Source organism: Ischnura elegans, chromosome 1 (genome assembly GCF_921293095.1).
Source record: "Ischnura elegans chromosome 1, ioIscEleg1.1, whole genome shotgun sequence".
Taxonomy (NCBI): domain Eukaryota; kingdom Metazoa; phylum Arthropoda; class Insecta; order Odonata; family Coenagrionidae; genus Ischnura; species Ischnura elegans.
In genome coordinates, this window is record NC_060246.1 from 118,954,234 (window position 1) to 118,976,175 (window position 21,942).

Below are 21,942 nucleotides of genomic sequence, written 5' to 3' on the forward strand. Positions count from 1 at the left end.
GTCAGTTTCTCTGCCAAAATAATTATCTGAGTCAACATCTTTCCGGGCGTTTCTCATCATGTTATTTCGTCGGAGTTTTACTTCGTGCAACGCGTTTGATCATAATTATAATAATTATGAGCGTTTATTATCGTGAACTTCTGAGTTCTCTGAGACGATTGTGGTAGGTTTACGGGAAGTGACACAACCATTTTGATATAATCCCTATCGTTCTCCGCGATTCCCGCGCAGAATTTCATTCTGATTCGTGAAAGGCCTACTGCTCCTGATTTTATGTATGAGCACGGGCGGACTGGACAGGGCGGGGATCCCCGCCGGGGCCCCCGGTCCATACCCATACGATGCAATTGTACTGACCGTCCGTGCATTCCTGTACCTTGAGCGCTAGTGTTCTTTAAATTCAAGATAGTAACTTTCAGTTTGCCTAGCTCTCTGTCTCAAGAAGATTTTAAAAATTTTTAACAGCTGAAAACTGTTTGATTTTAAAATAGACAAGAATACAGTTATGGACATGTTTACTCACATATCGGAAAAACAGACAACAATTTTATTTAAAATCGTAAATGGAATGTTTCCTTTGAGTTATCGCATCATATTCATTAAAATTTTAAATATCAGTTTTTAAGGGGTTTATTGGGGCTCTTTGATACGTCACCGCCGAGGTTCCAGGGTAATCACTTCTCTCCTGTCTATATGACCTCAGATTTCTTCATTTCTTTTCATCGCTTGACCTACTCTCAATATAAAAGGTTTTAGACTCACATTTCATCTATAAATCTTGATTTCCTTCATCTACTTTCTCGATATATACCTCATCTTTTCAAGCATTTCCTCATTCTTTTATTCCTCCTATTCAATTCTCTTTTTCAATTCTCACCCACTCTCGGTCCAAATCTCGAACGCCCCAGTACAATGCTCATAGTTGGTTCGATTCATCGAGGGGGAAATAGATAACTTATGGACTCACATCAATACGTCGATATATAGAGAGGTGGGCGAAAAAAATATGACCACTGTTCTTTTTTTTTCTTCTTCCTTCAGTATCCACTCGTTGTGTAGCTTTCTTCCTCCCACTCCGTCTTTTCACTGTCTCACGGCTTCGCGTGCGATTAATGGCCGTTTAAAGTTAAGACATTATGGAGAGAAAGAGAAAATAAAGCAGTCGAGGGAGATTGTTCTAACCCTTCCCCGCGCATTCAATTTCAACCCGCAATTTTCGGAGAAAACGTTTCCCGTCCCACACCAATTTCGATCGAGATAAGAGATTTTTATTAAAAACGTCGGCCAAGCGAACGGTGTGCGCGAGCCTTTTTGTGACTAGTAAAGTAGTTGTAACAGGAACCCCTATTTCCCTAGACGGAATCGCCGGACCGGGGGTGGACGGAAAGGGGCTCATTGAGGGGTAGGGGAGGGTGTCGTGATCACGGAGGGGCCTGTCACTTTTTTCTCCGTCCCCGATTACCCAGAACGTTGAGTGAGTGGTCAGGGGTTTTTCGGGGCGACTGTAGTTGGACAATATCTCTCAAACTAGGGAGAAGATCTCGCCACTTCCAACACGGAGTTTTTCATTTTTCTCTCTCTCCACTGCCTTCATCGAATTGTTATTCACGAAGTCTTTCGAGTCCGCGATGTTGTCCGATTAATGTCGAAATTTTCAATATTGAATGCAGAGAAAAAAATTTAAGAGCGATTTTCAAAGAGAAAGAGACTCGAAATATTGAAATGAAGCCAATTTTTCGTGACAGCGGAGTGAAAAATCAACCGAATGATGTCGTTGAATAAGGTGAATTTTTGCCCTGGACTGAAAAGCTGCAAAAATACGACATAAAACTTCATTTTTGGTGAATGTACCTAATCCGTTGATGCATCTAATATTCCCTCTTCCTATACATTTTCAGAAGAAATTCATTGTTTAATTCTCTTTTTTTTCAATTTGTGCAGATGTTCATTCATAATATTTTCTTTTTCAAATTAAAGAGACTCAATACGTCTAATATGTACGGAATCTATGCGATAGTTATTTTCATGGTTTTTGTAGGTAATACAATCGCCATGTAAAGCAAATGTGCTCCATGACTGTAATGTTAAACAACACTGCTAATTGTAGGAAGGTTGATGTCATCAGTATTGTTAAAAGTTTGAATAAATTTTTAAAGAATTGCTACTCGTTGTTGCGTAAGGTGACCGAAACATCTTATTTATAAGATTTTTAGGGATTGTTAATCCATTTTGAGTAAAGAGGTCGAGATATGTTGATATGTTGGATATTGAAACTAACAAGTAAAACCATATTTTATGTTTCAAACATATATATAATATATATGAGTATGCATGGGTAATAGAAGATTTTTTTCTGAATATTTTACGTTATGCTATAGAAGACTCTCGGAAGAGTCACTCTTCACCTTTGCACACATTCTCCAGGACCTGCTACTACTCTATACTGCCTCTGGATCATAATCGCATTCGTACGCGAGTGTCCTTCCAAATGATCGCTTCAACGCGTCCTTCAGCTGTTTTCCTCCGCACATCATCCCCCACACATCCGCTGGACCCTACAGCGTGATCCACCCCCACATACGTCCAACCCCCCCTCCCCTTCTCTCTCTCAAAAGTTCATCCCTCTCGTTGCAGTCTTCTCTCTCCCCAGGGAGACACACAGAGAGAATCCCCATCACATCGCTCCAACGCAATCCCCCTTCCTCCCCCCCTCTTGTCCATTAGCGGCTTATTCCCGCGTGCAAGTCCCAGGGGCGGAGCCAACAACTGCGGGCCGCATCCGTCTCTTTCTCCTCTCTAGTGTGTATAACTCGGGACGACCCCTCTTGCAGCCCTTCAAGGTTGGTTGTTTTCCTCCAGCAACCTTGATGCGGCAACAGTGAGACTCCCGCCCCCACTCCTCACCTATGCCACATTTCCTACCGGACGTGCGTAATCCGCAACATCTGTTTTCTTCCGCCCACCAATCGAATGGATACCCTCCTACAGTGCGTTACCAAGTGGCCAATGAAACGGATGCGAAAGGGACTCGAAAATGCACTGGCTTTGCCTCCATGAATCCTTGGCGTCCCAACTCATATAATATTTGTTCTTCTCACCTACAAGTAATCTACATTATTGAGTATTATTGTACACATATCATGATATACATTCACCAAGGATGAAATTCCACATATACAATACGCCATGAAAAAACCATTCGGCTTATCCGGGATCCCGTCATTTGGCTTATCCCGGTTAAGGCAAATGATTTTTGTGGTGAATTTCATCCTCAGCGTACTTTAATTTTCACCAGTACGCGTGACTGCGTGGAAAGTTGCTTGTTTCATGCAGTGCTTTGGATTATGATTTATAATTTGATTGATCAGGTTCACTGGGAAAATATTCATCAAATACCTATAACCACCATCGCTGGCTCACTTCAACCACTGCGGCAACCTTGAATCTCATATTTCCACATTATCGTATTTCCTATGCGATACCCAATACAAGTTGAAACAAATATAATGACAGTACCTTCCGTAAATAAAAAAAAGATACGTGCACACGATCACTAAGTGCCGGGGAAATTACAGTTCACAGCATGTTTTATGCAATAAACATAGCAAATTTATTTTAATTCTGAACGAGCTAATGGACGCATTTTACATAGCCTTGAGATTTAAGTCTTTGAGTTATAGAGTACCACATTTATTCTACTACGTAAGGTATTCCCAAACATTTTCTAAATTACATACTTCTCACATAACGGTTTTTTCACTCAAACAAAGAACGCGAAGGAATAGCATATCGGATAATTGTTAGCACCCTAGAATTCTTAATTTATCAAATATGAACGGGATACATCTGCAAGGATGGCTTCTTTGAAGTTGAAAAACATTGACTCTAGCATTTGAAGTGGATTGAAAAACGACATTTTGTAAAATCTTCTTACCTCTATTAAAATTACATTTTTAGCCTGCATATTATGAGGGGACTTGAATTTTTCTTGCTGCAGCTGGTTACTTTAGGTGGTATTTGATATTTCTTCACTCGTGCACTATTTTTATGTCAAAGTTGCGTCGATGTGATATCTTTTGCATGAATATTCATGAGCACGGTAGATTTTACGTAATCGTTCTCCTTTTATTTCAATCCGTGTTGTTATTGATCATTCAATGTGAATCACGGGAGGATGAAGTTGGGTTAACATATCACATAGTGCACACGATAAAATAATAATCAATTAATTAATACTACCGTTTGATTGGAATAAGAAATTAATTACACGCAATAAAAATTAATTGATAAATTAATCATAGGGGTATTTATTTAGCTTTTTAGTGACTTAAAGCCGGAGTTTTTACAATTAATCAACTTATATTCAATATCGATAGCTTATTTGCGTTCAATGCGGTGAAATGAGTTATTTGGAGAGGAGATGCTGAGGTTATTAGTGACTTTCCTGGGTAATCTGTGAATTATTCCTTTAATTATTTACGACTTTGCATTCATCGCTGAATATTAGCATAAATGTTTAAGTTAAAACTCTCTGAGTTACTAAAATTCATTATCCGTTCAATGAGCATATCAAATACCTAGCTATGTATTGGCGCTATAGTCTGGTATACTCACTGATCTTAAGCGTCGAAGCTTGGTGAGACCAAAATCCTACAAAATACGTTCAAGCGTATCTGTAGTAAACCTCAAATAACATTGTACACAGCGTACTCCATGGTTGGTAAAAATATTCATCTCCTTTCTAATAAAAAAATATTCGTTGTGAGATTTAATGCATAAGGTAATTAATTGCAATTATTGCGCAAGCTGAGATAACATGTACGTGACCTCTTCATCATTTTGAGATCTTCTGTCATAACGTCAGATGTACATCGAGAAAGTGTGGATAACATGTAAATGATGGCTTTTATTGTGAGAGCCAATGCATTGTACGTTAGTTATGAATACACACGTAGGTCGTCGACTACATGTTAGCGTCTTAGTTTTGCGCTCTTCTATCTTCAAAGTTTGCACGAAATGTTGATAACCTCTGAATTTCCTACGACAATTATAATTTTTTTAATTAGGAAAATATCTTCGTTGTGGTCTTCTTAAACTGCCAGTTGGTTTTGTGCTGCGTTGGAACCAGTAATTCTTTCTCTGAATGGCAGTGAGCTTAACGATACAGTTTCAGCTTCGTTTTACAAAGGGTGAAAGAATAACTTCTGTATTTCCTATTATAGTCATATTTATGAAAACTATGAAAATATCCTCGTCGTGGTCATTAAAAACTGAATATTGGTTTTACAAGCTATATCTAATCTTATAGTATTATCTTTTTAGTTTGACCTCCAGGAAGAATGGTTTCTTGATATTGCCATAAGTTGAAGTTATGGAAAATATGAATGTTTCGCAAAATTTAGAATAAGCTCCATTCTCTAAATTATCTTCTCTTTCGATGAGTTATTGTCATCCATGGTAATTTTTTTCAAATCCTAATCTCCTTCATCTTCTGGAAACAGATAAAAAATAATAATCCCTATAATGACCGGAAGATGGATCATCGCCGACATAATCAGATTTGACCCACTAAAGTTTTTTTCGCATTGCCAAATCGCCCGGAATACTCGAGAAGGTAGAGGTTTCAAAAATTTTCAAGGTGATCTTAGCTTCTTTTTGTGCATACGTCAGCAATTATTTTGGTTAGTTTTGAATGTATGAAGTAAGATAAGGATAACATGTTTCAATATGAGAATTTTGGAATGATTCTTGAAAACTCTTCGCAGTTTTCCTTGAACGGAGACACAGTTTTAACAATATAAGTAAATTGTGGCTTTTGCACATGTGTTACTAGTTGCCCAATACATATTAAAATTTAGCGGCATGATTTTTGCTTCGCTGGATAAAAATACCACTGATGAGTATTTTATAACAACTAAATGCTGAATCTTTTGCATTCTTTTTCACCAAATCATTATTATTTGGATCAATTCATTATTATTTTAAAAAGAGGTCCTTAAAGGTTTTGTGATTTCGATTAAAAATATTCGTAGTTTAATAAAATAGAAATTATATTTTGTTATTAGTTAATACTGTGAATTATTATATCAAGCTGAAATGGGTGATAGCATTGAGAGTCCTGAGTTTTTGTTTTGTTCATAGGAGGCCTTTTAGAGTCAGCGTCTGCTAATTGACAAACCTCCGAAAGGTCAGCTTCGGGTGAGTAAAATTTTTCCTCAAAGCTTTCAAACTATCATTAAATATTGTGGTAATGGCTTTCAGATCAAGCAGTAGATCACAACTATTATATATGTTTGGATTGATAATGATGCCTTGTGTTGGATAATTTCCCTGGTACTGAGAAGTGCATAACTTGACCGTGATCCTTGCGTCAGACTCAGGCTATTCTTTGCAAATGTGACAGGTACCCAAAAAACTGCTATGTGAAACAACTATTACATTAATCCTACATTATCATGAAAAACGGTTTGCGCTTAAAATAAATCATTGCTACTTTACAATACTATTACTATACTATAAAAAATATCTGGCCAGCAATCGCAATATGCTCAGAGCTCTGTATACGTAGGTTATGGAATGATATTTTTGTATTTATCACGTTATTAATTATTAATTAAAACTTAATTAACATTTTACTTTGAGCTATTATCGAATTTGTGAAACTTTCATCACTGTAGAGTGTAATCAAGCTTATATCTAATGTAAAAAGTCCATTTTGCGTCAATTAAATTAAACTTTTTTCTAAAAGCTATAGTCTTCAGTGTAGCCCAAATGGTTTCTAAGAGGCAATTATCCTACGGAAATGGTGTTCATCCAGAGAGTAATTCACGCTGTTAAGGGTGATTTCAAGAAATTGAAAGTTACTTTTATAATTTTGATTTGATATTTTAAAATCAGTAAATGGTGGGAAATTGAAGCTAGAGTCCTGCAGTATCACTTTTTATGTAAGTCAATTGAAAAAAATGAATGACAATTTCCCTTTGTCTTTGTATGTTACGGTATTCGGAAAAAACATATAAATTGAGTTATTCATCGTCTATTCTGATAGATCGATGGAATTTTGAGGGGTAATACTAGGTTAACTTCTTGGTAAAATAGAAGGAGGGGAGAATGGCGTTTCCTCTCTCATCCAAAGGAAGTATATTCCATCGAGGAAACGGTTTATTTTTGAGCCGTTTTTTTCCCCCCCAGAAGTTGTAAGGGGATTGATTGTGGGCGGAACCGCTGAGAGGGTGCTGATAGCCTCCTCTATTCCGCTCCAGGGAGCGATATATGTATGTGTGTACGGCTCGCACAATTCTCGCGGTGGCGATTGATGCATTTGGGAAAGGCAGGCACTATATCGGAGGGGGAAGAGCGAAGGACGTTTGTATAAGGGGTGGGAAAAGCCGGTGAAACAGATGATGTCGGGGGTGGGGAAGTCGAAGATGTTTCCCTTCCCAACATCTTAGCCCACCCACCACCCCCTTTAGCGATGCGTGCGAAGCAACACAAGTCGTCGGGGATTCTGAAAGCGATTCTCCGGTGCGACGGAAGCTCAGGCACCGAAACGGATCCCACTTTGTGAAACCCCTTTAGTGAAAGGTTTTCGAGTCGTTGCACCGCGTTATGTGTGTCCATTAGGAGACTCATGGGACCATAGAGGGCGGATATTTCAAAAGAAGAGGTTGCCGACAGGCTGGAGCAAATTGAACCGTCTCAAGATTTTGGTGCGGCCATTAAAATATGTTGCTTGAAAGGCGATGAAAGCATGCCCACCGATACCCATAGCTACTTTTCATCCTCAACCTCTGTTGTTCTCAGCCATTATGTGTTTTTTATCATCCCTTTCTGCCATCTTTCATTGCCTACCTTTTGTCTGTCTATTTTGCCTATCCAAAATGTGGTGTTTGGTTGACAAGAATTAGTGGTGTCAACTATTAGTATTGAAAGGTAAATTATTGCAGTCCCTCATCTCATCCTTCTTTATTTCTTGATTTATGGAATTAATTTTAAATCCAGGTGCCCATAAGAAAAGAATGGGCAATGTGGACCTTGCTATGCGTCCAAAATAAAATATTCTGCTGATCGTTACCTTAAACGATTAAGTGATCGCATTTCCGTATAATTAATGCGTTTTTAAATTGATAAAAATGCGGTGATTTAAAATAACTATTATAATTTATTTATCTGCTCTATCTTAAACTTTTAATCTTAATCTGAATAACAGTAAGTATAATGTTTCGCCTTAGTTTTACAAAGACTATAGATTTCATCCAATGCTCTTTCAAGGTTTTCATCTGCGTGCTACATGAGCCATCCCATTTCTGACCATAGAGCATGCTGTTTCGATATTAACGTCTCACACATAGCAAACTATGTGAAATTATTTGGTGACTCTGAGAGAAATAATTCTATATTTTATCACAATGCGAATGAAGGCTGTTATATAAGAACGGTTGAAGGTTGAATTCTTGTTTAAATAACCATTTCGGTGTCAATGTTATTCGTTAATTAGGTTTAATTAGTTACGTAGGCCGGGCATTATATAAAATTTATATAATGTAAAACTCATCTGTAGATTAATTAAACGACGATATTCATGTAACATACCTAATCCTGTTCGCGTTAATAGCTGATGGTCGTTTGAGGCAAGGCACGTCATAACTCCTCGGAATGAGTACCTAGCCAAGATTTATAACGTACTTACAACCACTTAACTGAAGCGAGGCATGTCGCGGTATTTATGAAATGCCAGACGAAAACACGGACTTGGGATATTCCTCGGGGCATTTGCGGGAGGAAAAAGCTTTTATGATAAAAAAATAGGGGAATGATTATCCCTCGATGAACTACATATCAGAGCGAAGCATCCACCACACCTGAATAAACACTCCGAGGCGTGGTTAAGGCAGAGTTATGGCACGAATTCATCATTACTTAATTCTACCACTCTCGCTTAGTCCTTCATTTCTGCAAGGGAAAACACAAAACTCACCCCCCCCCCTTTCCGCCCGTCCCTCCCTATTCAATCCCCTCTCGAAATCGCAGCGCGTATCCCGTGGAATCCTCCTCCCGGGATCATTTCTCCCACCTTGATGAAGATTTAAGAGGGCACACACAAGAAGCGGCGGCCGGAAACGAGCGTGCGATGCGAGAAAAAACGTGAAATGAAACGATGCGAGGGAAAAACTTGAGGAGTGGTATAGGGGCAAGCGTCTTTGGTCAGACGGATGCAAGGAGAGCAGTGTCAGGATCCATTAGGGCGTCTTCTCCCCCTTCCACACGCCCCTCCCTCGATGCACTCACCCCCTCCCCCCTCCAACTCCTTCCCCCCCTCTCTGGTGGGCGTTCCTCCCGTGGAGGAGGAGGAGGAGAGATTTTTACGACCTCGACTTCTTCTCCGCGGCGAGGAAGGCGAGCAAATTATACGGTAGGGCACCCATCGGGGAGTTAGTCGGGGGGAGGGATGGAGGGAGGCGACACACTGCCTCCTCTTTCATAAGCGCTGCTCCTTCCATCCATAACAATCTTCTCCTCTTAATGTAGTCATAACGATTTGGACGTATTTCATATTTTAATTCCCATGCGTGGGAGGTATCTTGCTCACGAGGCCCGGGTTTGGAGCTCGCCCTCAGACAATGGCATCCAAAAATCATCGCGGGGCAGAGGGTGCTTATTGGTCAGAAGCTCGAGGGAAATATCATCTATTCCAGAAGAAATAAATTGATCTGGAAATTTGGTACTCGAGGGTCAAATACGTTTAGTCAGTTGTACGGTAGAACTGCAGTCGTTGCCATGGGAATTCAGGAATCTAGGTAGTGTAGTGGTCTGCGTAGTGGCCCGGAAAGGTAGAGGTCTGTGGTTCGATTCTGGATCCAGGGAAATTTTTGTCATGGTAATTCATGCATATACTGAGTTACAAATTCTGAGGAAAAAAGTCTTCTATACACAACAATCGTCTTCTCTTCATTTAGTCCTACGATTTGGAAGAATTTTATATATTTTCATACCCATGTATGGGAGGTATCTCGCCTACGAGGCCCGGGTTGAAATCTGGGCTGAGTCAACGGAATCCAAAAATTCTCGCGGTGCATTCCTTGTTTGTCACAACTTTCCCAGAAATAAATTCCAAGATTTTCCAGAAGTATATTAACCATTTCCTCCAAACATTCGGTACTGAGGCGTCAGATACGTTCAATGAGTTATAAGTTATGAAGATATGAGTTCAATGAGTTATAAGAATAAGCGGCATGCTACCTCATTAACATATGAGTTCATGTTTAATTTAGATTATGTTTTATATCTGAGTCAGGTTAATTATTATTTGTAGATGAACCTGAGTAGCACACAGCTTCAATTTCATCATTTACATTAAGCTGATCATACCTCCGATTTTTTGTAAAGTACTTTTAGTTAACCTATCCCGTTTATTTAATCACATGTTAAAAATATAAAATAGAGGCTAAAATAGAGATCTTAATTTATTCCGATATTGTTTTTTGCATTGAAATGGAAAAATATTAATTCCTAAGCATTTAAATTCAGTGATGGGAATAATGCCAATGCAATTCTTCATTGAAACTCTCGCTAGTGATCGTCATTCTGTTTCAAAGGCTGGAGTTACCCGAACATCGGATCGGCGAATTAGTGAAAAAGTGTTCAATGACCAAAATTCCACAAAATTTTCAAAATTAGGAAAAAGTTGATACTGAAATTTCTAACCATATAATTCTGGATACATAATAGCATTGGGTTAACGTGCATCGACAACCTGAGTAAGACAGCTTCAAATTTTATGAATTAAGTTAAGCTGATAATTTACCCTGGAATATTTCCCGCGCTAATTTAATTATCTGCATTAGATTAAAATATGATCATATTAAGAATAAAAAATCCATATGTAATGAAGATGATGCCCATTAGGATACTGCCTACAGCGTTGCTGAAATCTCTCCGTATTTTGCGTGACGGGTAGGTATCATAAGGATTTCAATCTATTTTGTTTAAAGATGAGTAACAGAGACAGAGCGGTAGCGTTTCGTGACTTATTTTCGGAAAGGAGCATAATGATACAGTAGAACCACATGATATAGCTTTGTTACATTATACTAATATTAAATTTTAAATACTCTCATATAATTCTCAATATTATTTTGAGACACTTTTAACGTACTTAGTTGCGAAAAAGCATACTTGGGCAACAAAGTAGTGTGGACTAGCGAATATATATCTTCTTGGATCATAACTTTACCAATTTTTGGTCGCTAGCTAAAGAGACATAAAAATTAAATTATTTAGACTTCAGTAAGAGCTTCATTTTGCTTGTAGTTAATACCGCGATGAGCCTACGTTTGAATTTTATCTTGACTGGTGATGCGAAAACGTTTTACGTATATATTTTTCGCAAAATAAAAAAATGTGCGTTACATTCTCCTTGTTTCCTCTTAAATCCCTGGCATCGTCATAGGAGGGATTAAAAATTTGAAGGATTTTAAACTGCAGCTGCCATGAAAAATAGTATGGAAGGCTCAAATAATTTGCGATAACCGGTGAATCAAAATCAAAAGGATATGCATACTTGGGAATATTTGCGTATTGCCCTGTGATCTCGTACAAGTTAAGGGCTGCCATCTATGCTCACTACTTCTTCGGATGCTCATCCATCCCGACCTGTCGTCTGATGCTCAGCTTTCTTTACTTCTTCTCCTTTGCCAACCGCCACCTGCACAAACTCGCTTTTTTCCCAAATGGGCTACATCACGTCTTTTCAGTTCACGCTTTTTGCTCGCTTAGTCATCTGTAAACTACTCCCGAAGGCCGATGAAATAAAGGGGTAAAAATTCTGAAGCGGAGGCTTCCTGACGGAAGTCGGCGTTTTTGATGGATTTCTTCTGAAAACCATCTCATTTTTTGGTCCGAGTGACTGGTTTTCTCTCATTTCGTCGCAAATGAAGGTGTTTGAATGAAATTATTTGCGGATTTAGAGGGTAAAACTAGTTTTCCCGGGAGGGGAAGGTGGAACGGCGCAAAAAAAGATCCGTAATCTAGGTTGATACCGCAAAAAAAGTTGAAACCTTTGCAAGTCCTTGCCTTGTGACTGTAATGGCTGTATTCTGGAGTGAATGATTCTCTCAATGGCCCCGCAACGGCAAAAACTTCAAGTAATAATTCAATTATGCTAGCTCTCTCTATTTTTTTCAGCGAGAAATCGTAATGTGGAAATCAACTTATGCCGACAAGGAAATTCTACTCCAAATTGAGGAATAACAACTTCGAACAAATCACAATCCACTTAATGAGGATAAATCATCAGTGTGGTATTTGTCTTCGTTCTATAATCATCATTGGATGCGGCCAAAAAATTGATGGCTATAATTTTTTTGTGAAAATTGCAAGATTAATGAATTTATTAAAAGTTTCGTGTGCGTAATTACAACTTAAGAGTTCGGTAAAAGTTTATATCTGGAATTATATTTTAGCCTATCCAGGAGGCAAACAAACGTTAGAGACACCGGTAAAAAAGTAATAGAAAATTCTACTTCGAAAGAGAACGCTTATTAAAATGGATAAGGTCTTCAGGCAATTTTCTAGTCAATTTCCTTAGTTCAGAATGTGATGTCTTATAAAGGACGATGGATAATTCCCTTATTCACATCTTTCAATAAATATATTTTTAATTAAGGCCACGAATATCAACATTCAAATACGCAAACTCATATCTACGTACACTACGTAGAAATGTGATTAAATTTGGGTAAAGATAAAAGTTAATATTTAAATTTTGTATCAATATTTCGTCCATGGTTTTTAGAAATACCGATGTGAAAGTTCATTAAAAACGTAGTCATTTGTTGGAAAATATATAATTAATTAAAATGTTTGACATGAAGTATGATCTTGGTTGGCTTGGCTTTAATTACCTTATTTGAAAATTATTTTACATTATTTATGTTAAAAATAACGTATAGATATTACTGGTAATGTTTTAGAAAATTGTCGATAGTAATTATTTCATAAAGTAAGTTTTAAAGAAAACTAAGTAAAATGAAAAAATACACTTCCTTAGGTTCACTAATACATTTGGAAAAGCACGACCTACATAGCATAACATAGTTACATTGCCAGTTACATCATCTTATGTTGTGAAATCCGGGTTGTGCTTTTTCAAATATATTAGTGAGCCTAGCAAAGTTTTTTTTTTCATTTCCACAATGAGAAAGTATCCCACAGTAATGCCTGAAATCATCAGTTATATTTTAAGGAAAAGCTTTGGTTTGGTTGAAAAATTCTATCATGAGCCGATAAAAAAATGGACACTCCAATATCCTAAATAGATAGAAACCTGGAAACGGTAGACAAAACATAGCATACATTGAAGCAAGTTACTTCCTTCATCGAAATTTTCTTCACAACAATACGATGTAAATAAATCAATGTGTGCAAATACTGCATACCCTCAGCTTTATTTTTTAATCAGCCAGGCCAAATTAAAAATGACAGAAGGACGAAATTTACTCTTGAATGTATCTTACTAAATTTTTGTAATGATCGTATATTAGGGGTTTGGAGATTCACAAATTTTGTAATCATTGGGATTCACGCCAAGTTTTTTGTTCAAGGATTTGCTGGGCAGTATTCTGTCGCAATAAGAGGGAGTCATGAGCTATCTTAACCGTGTGTTTACTTATAATAGTTTCAAAAGCATGTGCCTCCTCAAAGTCATCAAATCAATTATAAAAATAACGGATATTTTAGAAAAAAAGGTCGGTAAAAGTGAGGGCAAAATTCCAAAGTGAAATAAAGCTTCGAAAGACTATTATTATTATTAATTTGTACATCAGTAAAATCAATAAAGGAGCTTTCTCAGCGCTGCTACCCTGAGTCAATGATCACGCAGGACTTCACCATCTCGGGCATTCTTGACATTTTTTTAAGAAATTTCAAGATCACACTGATTATCACCACTTCCCTCGGTAAAATGAAAAAAAATTGCTCTTTGCAACGTTATTTATTACGTTACAACTTTACATTAGCTAAATAAGAGATGATTTGCCACTATTATTACCATAATCAACTGGTCTCCATTGATGCATCACATCGACAATAAGACGTGAGGTTAGGAAAATTTAACATTCCAGAGCGTAATTTAGATTTAATCCAAATTATTTCAGAGCTATCACTTTTATTTCACTCACTCAATCAGACGCGTGTTGAGCTCTTCTGGGGGAGATAATTTTTCTTCAAAGATCGGGATTGAATTTCCTACTTCTGAGAAATTGCCAAGCGACTCCCTACCAACCCACCACCCTATAGGCCTACGAGTCAAGTACGACGGAAAGAGCTAGAGGGATGGATGTGAAGACTACGAGACTGAAAACACACACCTCCAGAGCCCACTCACGAAATTACACGTTGTCACCCAAGCTTGAATTGATACCCCATCGCTCCGAACTCCTCATTACCTCCTCATTCCTCCAATCCGCCCGTTCCCTTCCTTGAATCATCCACTCGCCAACCCTTTCCCTTCTTCCAACTCCTTCCTTTCCCAATCCCACAATATACACGCCTGTTTCCGAACGTCCTCATTACGCTGCCACCGGGGGTCACATTCTTCCCCACCATTTCGTTCCGCGGGGTTTCTCGAAACGAGAGGGAAAGGTGGGTATAGTGGTGTAGTGTAGTGGGTGGCCCGAGGGTGACCACGCGAACGAGGAATGTTCCGTCGGAGGGAAACATGTCCGAGGGTGTTGTTGGCTTCGGATGGTGGCAGGGGGAGCGTTGGATGAGGAGGGATTGAGGTATTGGGTTGAATGGAATGGGACAGGAGGCTGAAGAGAGGAGAGGGAGCCAGCATCACGTCACCATTGTGAAGGAAGGAGTCGGAAGGTTTTTTAATCGTCTCAAGAATGGAAAGAATTCTCGCTCCCTCGGAGCTGGGCTCCCGGTCGTGAGGGCTATAGGCTATCCTCACCGGACCAACGTCCCGAGTGCGCGATCCTGGAGTCGAGATTAAGTCGAAAAGAACCCAAGGGAAGGGGATGAAAACGAATCCAAACGTGATAGCCATGTTAGTAATCTCCTATTTCCATTGCATAAATCAGTAAAGACATAATGGTTTTCTGCTTTCCGCAACAAATACAATATCTGCAGTACAAATGATAAAAAAGTAGGAAATTCGTAGGTACTCATGATAAATAGAGATCGTACGCGATATAAATTGAGCTCAGGTATTAGATCCAGCGCTGCTTAGGTAATTTATGAAGTGACACAGCCACTTCAAAAGTTTCTATGAAGTCAGTGGAGGAATATTTTGATGAGGCCAAGAAAATTAACTAGAATTTTTTGGTCGCACAGTGTACGCCAACATTGGAAACAAAAATCCGTATGAACTCGTTCACCAATTTTACTGCAGTGTAAATTGTGATATTATTTTTAAAATAAAAATACTTGTAGTTGTCCGTTTCTCGAGCCTTCGCGCACATTGCCTACTTCTCGAGCTATTCAAGATCATCGCGTCGATATCCGTACCACAGATATCCAACTTGTGTGAAACAGAGTACTCGTAATTAAATTTTTTTTTGTTTTTATTAGGCCATTACAATTTCTTTAAAGTAGCAGTTTATTTGCATGATTAACAGATTTCTTTATTTAACACACCCATTATGAGGCAATTTTGAGTGTATTATAACGTGGCGTGCTATTTATCTGATCGATCCCCCCCCCCCCCCCCCATCCCACGAGAACAAGCCATAATTATGCCACTGATTTAGACGAATTTGAGTTCACCTTGAGAGGTATTATGCGCAATGGGCTATTGGTGGAAGCTGGCTGACTCAGTCCAAGATCTTCGAGGAGTTGAATAAATTGCACCACGCGGCTCGTCAGTCCATTTCTGCGCGTATATACTATGGTGGCCATTCTGTATTCCATGCCCTCATTCTTCCCTCCATATCTTTCCCCTACTCCTCCCTCGCATTTTACCGTTTCTGATCTGTGTATCAGAAGACATAATGTTTCTTTAAGAGAACAATCACGAATATTACAAAAGAGGATTTCCTCCAGTCGACCTCTAGTAATGTTGTTCGTAACCCTCGACTCATTAGAATGTGTTCACAAGAGTTGACACGGGAGTCAATGACGGGCAGAGTGATACAGATTGCACGGGGAAAGAAGCTAACATTACTGCTATTAACCGAAATTTAGATTTGTGATGATATAATTCACGAATATTACAAAAGAGGATACTCAAGTCAACCTCTAAATGTGTTGTCAACCATCGCGCATTTAAATGCGTTCACAGAAGTCACGAGTTCCACGGGAAAATAAGGTAAACTAGTGGTGTCTACCAAAATTTTCATTCATGATGATGTGATTTATCTCATTTATTGCTTTTCAATGGTATTCCTCGCAATTACAAACATTAAGTATGCTGCAAAATGTTGAAAAAATAGTGGATCGCATTTCACTCATCACCGCGCCGTGGACATTTTAGAAAACCGAATAAAACGCGACCGAAGTGACAACAGAAATCAGCCCTCTATGGGATGGAATTGGGCTCCTCTATGCAGTCCTCTTGATATAACTTATCGACTTCATAACTTTACAATGTCATTCCTCGCGAGTGCAAAAGCTGTTTTAAAATTCGAGAATGAATGATTCGCTCTGTACGCATCCTCACGCTATGGACATATTTGAAAACCGATTAAATCACGACGGAAATGGCAAAATAGCAAACAACCTTCCAGTCCCCTCAGCTTCACTACTATATATAATTCGTTGTCTCGGGTGTGATTTCATGGAATCGACTTAACAAAATGAAAAGTAAAAAGAAAAAACTTTGTAATATCGCAAGGATTTACTAAAGTCCAACCTAGGTTCCGACTTGGCACAACATCATCTGGTACGTTTGAATGGAATTACAAATTCTTTTACTTTTCATTATGTTCATCACTTAATTTTTGAGATAAAAATACGGCAAAATGGTACTCGTCATTTCTCCGCGATACCGCCTTTCGCCGGGAATATTCCTCAAGGTTGCCGGGAGTCTCGTCCGCTCCTCCGGGCGTCCGATCGCAGAGAGGCGGGCTGGACGACGAGCAGCGGGAAGGGACAGACTCAGGAACAGGAGGGGGCAAATTATCAGCTGTCCGAAGCTATGAAATCCACTGAGGAGCCCACGGAATCTACCCTCCCATTCTGTTTCCCAGGTATTCGTTCGTCTCACCATGTATTTATACCAGTCTCACAAAATATGTTTCTATTCATTCGCCTGCCAATCTCACAAGGTTTTTTTTTATACTTTCCTGTTAGACTGGCATTTGATATGCAGGTAGAGTATTTTACAGGCTTAAACATTTCCAGAAAAAAACCCATCTGGATGTCATAATAACTCGAAAAACTTGCATTTTTTACAATTCAAAATTAGCTGTTGTTGCATACATTTTTTCGAGGTTCACTTGTACAATTATTACCTTCTTCGGGTTATGTCATAATATAATAGCCGGTGAAATCTCTGCATAATAATTCCATTAATATAAACTAGCCATTGGCAACTACTCACGACCCACAAGTTATTCTTAGTAAAACAAAAATAATATAATTAAGATAAGAATGAGAATTGTCATGGGTAAACTTACTAATGCTGATTAGAAAATAAATATCGTTCACAACTGACATAAATTAGATTCTATAAAATATATCACGTAACTCTACCACCTTTAATTTGGCTTATATGTCACTGAGATCATGAAAAAATTGTTTTTTTTTTTTAATATTTGTAATATCTTACTAAAGTGCCGTGTTTATGCCACAATTGTCTTTTGCAGAGACTAATTTATACTGCAGCTATTTAGCAGCGTCATTATCTAAGACCGAAAGTCAGATTAGTTCGACGCACACCTCAGCTAAATTCGTCTATCAGCTCTTCGTTTCACACCACAGTATTTCTTCCCTTTCACATCCTTCATTAACTGTCGCATACATGTTTTCGAGGTTCTCTTGTTCAATTATTCCCTCGAAGTCTATCATCATCATCATCACCATGCCTAAAGATTTTGATGATAAAGCTGTCTTTACGACTTCTACAGGCTTTCACCTATCCATGGCAACCAAATAAAAAACGATGGTTACATAATAGAGCTGCGCTTGCTCTGATAGGCCTTTTTAGGAAACTATTAATTAGTAAGTCTCTTTAATTGCAAATCATAACTTGCTGAACTGCAATTTTTAGCACCAAATTATTCAATTAGAAAAAATGGTAAGAAGCTTATTGCGTTGATTACAAATACAACTAAGGTGAATTTATCTGGATAAGAGCTGTAAATCCCCCTTAACAATAATTTTCTCTTCATCATCATTTTACCTGTTTATACGCCTCTGAAGACTCGATGATAATTATTTCACTACCCCATCAATATTCTCCCAAACGTGTTGGCGATATTGGCTTTTACATTAATATTGAAGGATCACGACGCGCCTAATAGCCCCTCCTCATTTATTCTTTCAAAATAGATTTTGGCCTATTCTCTTCTGTTGCCACGTTTTAATTCTCCAACTGGATAATATTATTCCTAGCAACTCCCACAGATTCATTCCTCAACTACGCAATCCTCCACTTTCTATAAATGTTTGCGCATATGCTAAAACCTATGTCTTATGGTGAGCCTGATATGGGAGTAACATATCTGAGTGCCGTTTAAAAACTGAGTTCTTGATAACTCAAATAACGTTGGAGTATTTTGCCATGCATGACATTCTCCCACATAGCATCCTTTACTAACACCTCCATTGGGAGAGTTTAGAAATTAACTGTGTATTAAATGTTAACATTTTAGGATATATTTATTGCTGTATAAAGGAGAATTTTGAAAAAGTCAGCCATGAACGACTGAAACGATGGAAGGGACATAGTAAAATTGTATTACCTATCAAACCAGCTCAGGTTTAGACCACAAAAATATTTCCTAGCGTAGCATTGAGTGCCCCTCAGCAAATATGTCCGTAGGGATTAAGATCTGGTTCAAGAAATGGGCTTATTATTTTTCAGATCACCTTTAGTGGGGCCGCATTAATGTCCCAAAATCAATTGAGACATCAAGAGGCAAGCTGTTACGTGAGGATTCGAAAAATATATTTGTTCCTGGGGAAAATAACAGGTTGATATGTTGGAAACTCTCCTAGTGGGGGTGTCACACGACCAGGCCTAATCCAACTTCCTCTCCGCTTCCCTCGCCCGAGAATTTGGGGATTATATTGTAACCCCCACCTTCTCTTCATTTTTAAGCCTATTATGCGCATAAATATGCGCGATCCACGTGAAGCACTTTCATCCGATCGTATTTCATTCCTTGCGCCATCCAATCCCGGCGGTTTCGCCTTCTGCTCTACCCTCACTGCCTTTTCCTTTAAATTTTTTCGTTGTCCTACTATTTATTTGTCACGCGTTTTTTTTACAACGTTATACGATTGCCGTAAATCGTTTCGTCGTGGCCCTACTTGTCTCTTCAATCCTGCCTACCCATATCTCGATTCTCTCTCTCTCCCCCCTTGTCTTTCTCGTCCCCCTCTTTGGCCGTATTTCAAATTAATGCGGTTCGGTGGGGAGGGCGCTCCCAGGGAACACAGGCGACCACTCCACACACAAGGGGACAACATTGCTTCGATTCACCCATCCTGTACATATAGAGTGCAAGAGACAGTGGCATAACCTTCTTATTCCCGGGATTGACGTAAAGTAGGCATTTTCAGCATATTAATATGATCAAAAAATATATCACAGTACACAATGAAGACGGATTGAATTTTTCCAACTGTACAACAAGTTTTTATTGAGAGCAGCGTTTTTTACTGTAAGTATTTGCTATGAAATGAGGCAAGGAAATTTAAAAAAGTTATTAATTGAAAAATAATAATTAATGTAAGAAATCCTTAACAGTTCAAACCCTTAATAGCCAAGCCAAATAAATGCTCCGTCGGCCTTAATATTGAGAGACTAATCACAAAGAGAGCCCATCCAAAATTTCAACTAGTCTTTTTTGAATACGTAGATATATTTTCTCATAGATAAACGGTGTATGACTTCCCGCCAGACACCTCTAGAGGTAACTTGCGAGGTAGTCGTATTTTGATGTCGACCTACGCTAAATCTTTTCGTCGAAAAAAATTAAATTCATTACGGAATATATGTTCTTCGTAAATTCATGAGTTTGGTATTATGAGAGGGCATTTGTCGCCATGGCAAAGCGCCGCCTTGGGGAAAAGATCTCAATTATCCCGCGCGCTCTACGCTTCTGGAGGAAGAGGGAGAAAGTAAGAGGTCGGGGAAACTACGACAACATGAGGGGGACGAAAAAGAATCACCACTCCAATTCCTTCCCTCTTTGTACCCCTGCGTTTCTTCCCCTCTTCTTCAGATTTTCGTGCGCCTACTGCCGCTGCTTATCTGATGTGATGTCGTCGTTTATTTGTACGAATGCGTCCCCTTGGCGTTGATTCGCGAGCGATGGGCTGAGTCGTCGCAGGAAATGCACGGTGGGGACCGCCACCGTCTTCTCTCCCAAGGGGATGGCATTCACATGCACACTGGGGCAGGGGCGAAGCAAGGAAGGAGAGAAGGAATGAGGATATGCTTTTGCCCCATATCACACTGCGGGAGGGAGGGAGAGAGGTTGATATCGGCGGGGAGCCCCCGAAAGTGGCTTTCCATAAGATGCACTCGGAGCGAGAGAGGGTGGGAAGTGTGGCTGGAAATAAGATGGGGCGCGACGGGTATTGTGGCCAATTGCATCTCCTTCCAGACCTGCCGGCCGTTTGCGGCGTCTTTATAAATAGTAATCGCGGGCACGTCGTCAGGAAGAGGGTAGTTTGGGAGGGTTTGGGACGGGCGGGGGGTTGGAGGAGAGGGTACGAAGCGATTTAATGTCAGTGGCGCAAGGGAATGAGTGGGAGCCCTTTTCTACCCTTGGTGACACTTTGATTTGTCTATGATTAACCCATGATAAATCTCCATTTATCTGTTTGCATCAAATATATAATATTTATTTTGAATTATGTTCGCCGAAATTAATTCTAGCCTGGAGCAGTTATGAAGATAAACTTAGCAATATAATTGAAATAAGATAATTGCATCATTAAAAACAGGAGGTAATTAGTTTCAAATAGAACTGTTTAGCATATTTTATTGAGCGCCTCGCTAGGAATGTGTTAGGTAGTGTTCCCAGACAATGATTTTTTTGCTATAATAATTCAAATCATTGTTTGCTGACAGAATTTCGCTAAGGTGAAGCCCGCCTCGTAAGACCCTTTTCTGAGTGTCAAACTCTTAAATTACATCCCTCCACTTTTATATATTTTTTTAAATAAAAGCCGATGATCCAAGCGTGATGGAATAGAATTTTTCCACACTGAAATAAACACTTGCAATTTTCCACAAAGGTTTAATTAGCTCCTATATACTGAAAGCCGATGCGAAAATAATGAAAACGATATAAACGTAACTATAAAATTAGCTAACAGTGAGTAATTCAAAACTAATAATAACAGAAATCTATGGTTGTATATTTTTAAAATGATATATTTTAAATAAAATACATTCAATTAGAGTTGCCAGCAAATATTTGCCGTTATTTTTCTCGAAAGAATTTAAACTATTTCCAGAAAATTATACTTTCCTAAAATTGAAGTAAAACATCTTGATGATAACAAGCCCATTCCCATAGTAACTACAACCAAGTCCTTGCTATTTCATCTTGGAGTCACGGGTTCAAGTCACGTTTGGATAGATAATGCTCCGTGCAGTTGTTCTCAGCTGAGTTCATTTCGTTTGGTACCTGAAAAACCTGATAATTGTCCATGGTTATCTAATGGCACTCGTACTGGTAGATATTTCCGGGCAGCAAAAAATTGTATCACATTTTGTAATGGGGAGAAGGGGCGGTTTTTGGCTTGGGTAGGCGGTCGACT

The 21,942-nt window shown here is 38.9% G+C and overlaps 1 protein-coding gene and 1 long non-coding RNA gene across 2 annotated transcripts in view; one reads left to right on the top strand and one right to left on the bottom strand.

Annotated features, from left to right (window-relative positions):
* The window catches only part of LOC124168941, a 354,549-nt gene that overhangs the window by 127,082 nt on the left and 205,525 nt on the right, over positions 1–21,942 (top strand). Inside the window, exon 2 of the long non-coding RNA XR_006867014.1 lies at positions 6,142–6,198. This is a non-coding gene — a long non-coding RNA (uncharacterized LOC124168941). The remainder of the gene's footprint in view (positions 1–6,141; positions 6,199–21,942) is intronic.
* The window catches only part of LOC124168933 (homeobox protein unc-4-like), an 85,751-nt gene that overhangs the window by 41,014 nt on the left and 22,795 nt on the right, over positions 1–21,942 (bottom strand). The gene's annotated exons all lie outside the window — the stretch shown is intronic.